The sequence below is a fragment of the Mus caroli genome, unplaced genomic scaffold, assembly GCF_978045245.1.
Source record: "Mus caroli unplaced genomic scaffold, Mus_caroli_1 scaffold_6, whole genome shotgun sequence".
Taxonomy (NCBI): domain Eukaryota; kingdom Metazoa; phylum Chordata; class Mammalia; order Rodentia; family Muridae; genus Mus; species Mus caroli.
Window position 1 is genome coordinate 129,180,691 of NW_028227261.1, and position 3,209 is coordinate 129,183,899.

At 47.7% G+C, this 3,209-nt stretch overlaps 1 pseudogene; it reads right to left on the minus strand.

Annotated features, from left to right (window-relative positions):
* Window positions 1-681: 681 nt before the first annotated feature.
* On the minus strand, window positions 682-2,764 carry LOC110292433 (mRNA export factor GLE1 pseudogene; annotated as a pseudogene).
* Window positions 2,765-3,209: the final 445 nt, after the last annotated feature.

A 3,209-nucleotide genomic window follows, 5' to 3' on the forward strand; every position in this document is an offset into this window, starting at 1 on the left:
GGGATCATTCACTAGATCATGGTTAACACACCTGTGATCTCACCCTTAAAGAAAACTGTTTCTTCAAGCTATTCTGATATGGTGGGGTTTTGAACTCCTTCCTCCACCATGCTAGAATGTTGACCAGACTGGTATTACACAGGGTTTATACTGGTAATCAGTATAAGCTGTTGAGATTCATGAGTGCAGTGATCCTGTCATGTCTAGAAGACACTACCTCTTACAATCTTTCTGCCTCTTTTCCCACAAATGGTTCCTGAGCCTCCAGGTGTGTGTAAGAAAGACAAGATACAATTCTCATTTGTGCCTGAGGACTCCTCCAAAACTTACTCCTAAACATTGACTAATTGTAAGTTTTTGCACAACCTAATGTACAAAGAAACTTCTTTTTTTGAAAGTATAAAAGCATCATTTTTTAAAGATTTATTTATTTTCATTTATATGAGTACACTGCAGCTGTCTTGAGACACACACTAGAAGAGTGCATCGGATCTCATTACAGATAGTTAGTTGTGAGCCACTATGTGGTTGCTGGGAATTGAACTCAGGACCTCTGGAAGAGCAGTTAGTGCTCTTAACCACTGAGCCACCTCTCCAGTCCTAAAAGCCTCATTCACATGGTACAGATATATAAAAACACACTGACAAACTTCTCAATCTGACATGATTCTTCCAAACCTGCTATCTCAGTTGCTTTATTGTTGCCCCTTCTCCATACAGTGAGACATCAAGACCACCAGAAGAGGACGTCAGAAAGCCTCTGGGGACAGTAATCACCCCGCGTTGCAGATACTTCTCCAACAACTGCTTAAGGCATGTGAAAGATCCCATCTGTCCTGAGCTCATGATGGCTTCAATTCTGGGCAAGTAGACTTCTTGGATAAGAAGTATCATCTCCCAGAACTGGACCTGGTACTGCTTCATGAGGGCATTCCCACACAACTCCAAGTGGCTGTCACATCTGAGAGAGGTTCCATGTTTAAGATCTGTGCCAACCATGATTCAAGCCATGCGCATGAGCCTCCTGCCCATTTCCATAGGGCCACTGGACCTGGATGATGGCGGCATACAAAAGGATCATCCCAGACATGCGTTTTAAGAAAATGTCCTGTTGCTCGACTTTGGAATCCATCACTTGATAGCCAAGCATCCGTTGATAGTCCTCCAAAGCTATCTCTTCCTTGAAAGCTGGGTAGAAAGGAACAGAGTACAGACATTTCTCATGGAGATGAGCAAGAATGAGATCTCCCACTTAGGGGTAGGGCATCCAGATATCAGACTCCACCACTGCAATGGGAAATGCAGCTTCATGGTGAGAGGCCACTTCTTCTTCCCCTTGTTTCACAAATTTCTCTGCCAGTTTGTAGTGGACAAAGTCCAGCCCCTGAAGGTTAAGAGTGACAAACACAGTACGCCCACCAGATTGGACAGGCTTTTCCGAGAGCAGGCTATGGATCTTGTCAGACTTCCTTCAGCTTTGAACCCGAGATGCTGGAGATCTGGCTCACTGGGATGGTAGCTGCCTTCTACAAGTCCATCCTTATCTTTTTCGTCTGTCCTTGCTGCTGGTCAGGTCCTCAAAGGCCAACACACATTTGGCAGAAGCATCCTGAAGTTGTTGGTACCACTGCATCGTACTATCCTGTTCCTTCCCCAATAGGTCTTCATTCTGCAAACCTGTTGAGCTTGGGCTGGTGCAGAGCTCTGGGCGGGAGCCCCTGGCCCCTGCTGCACCTATGACACCTGCCGCTTGACCTGGACCTCCTCCTCCTCGTTCTTCTTCTTAACTTCAGAGGCTCTGGTGATCTCCTGCTCCAAATTCAAGAGAAGGTCCTGCATTTCCTGCAGGGCCAGCTCAGCCTCAACTTGGGGATGCCACTCTCCAAGGTGCTGCGAATGATTCCTGAAAATAGGCCACATAGCTGGTTGCCCCGGCTCTGGAAGGTCCACATTCATCAGGTCTTTGCACTGACTGGAGGCATCCAGTTGCTGGTGAGCTGCAGGTCCTCCTCTTGCAGGGTGTACAGGTGGCGCAGAAGGACCTGGCCTTCTTCCTCCTGAAGCTGCTCCTGCTCTGCCTGCTTCACTTGCTGCTGCTGCTGCTGCTGCTCTGCCTCTCGTAGCTTTAGGTTGAGAATCTTGGCTCTGTGGCGATGCTCAGCTTTTCAGCTTCTCCTGGTGGCCCAGGGCTTATCTGCTACTCTTGTCCATCACTTCTTCTAAGTGCTGGAACTCCTTATGCAGCTTTAGCTCCATCAGCTCATCAAACCTCTTTAGCTGTTCAGATGCAATCTCTGAGAGGGCTCGCACCTTCCTCTCTTGCTGCTCCTGCTGCTGCCACAGGCCCTCTGTTCCTCTTTTTCTGGACGCCAATTCGAACATTAAGATGCACCCTTCGACTTTGATTGCCTGAGAGAATTGAAGTGCAATAGGTTCTGTGAACAGGGACTCACGTGTGCTCTCGGTTCCATTTGGTGTTGAGGGTGAGGGGGATTGTGTGGTACTTCTCGCAGGAGACATGAGTACTGAGGATTGATTGGTACTGGCCTGAAACAGATCCAGAGGATGGTGAGTTACCCGAGGAAGGAGCATTCTCCTGAGTGTGGCGTGAGGTGTTGGTTAGGATGTGATCTACTACCCATCCAGAGTGAGAAGATAGTTTAGGAAGAGTCCTGCATTCTTCCAAAACAACCTGGTCATAGTGCAGGCATCCTTTGCTGAAGTGGCGGATCACCCTCAAGGTTTCCTTCTGAGCAGTGATCATGGAACCAAACTGACCTGGTGAGCACCATCTTCTTTGAAGGAGGACTAAGACACATAAGAAAGATGATTCTTTCTGATAGGGTTTTTCTGTGTAGTTGAGGCTGCCCTGGGACTCTTTCTACAGACCAGATTGGCCTAGATCAAATATCTGCTTGCCTGTCTCCCAAGTCGAAGCCAGCAAGGAGAGACTACTACTGTGTCTCACCCTGGGCAGAGCTTGAGTATATATACATTTCCACAAAGCCCTGCCTCCACACTGACACACCTCTAATCCAACAAGGCCACTCACCTCACCAAACAAACAAACAAAAGGACAATTCTTACCCAATACTGGGTTTCTATGGAAATGAGAGACAAAAGAGGCTACAGAATACAATGTTAATATAATGAATGTGCCCTTCTGGTTTGGGCTGGTGCCCTGAGCAGACCTTGGGATGAACCCCACA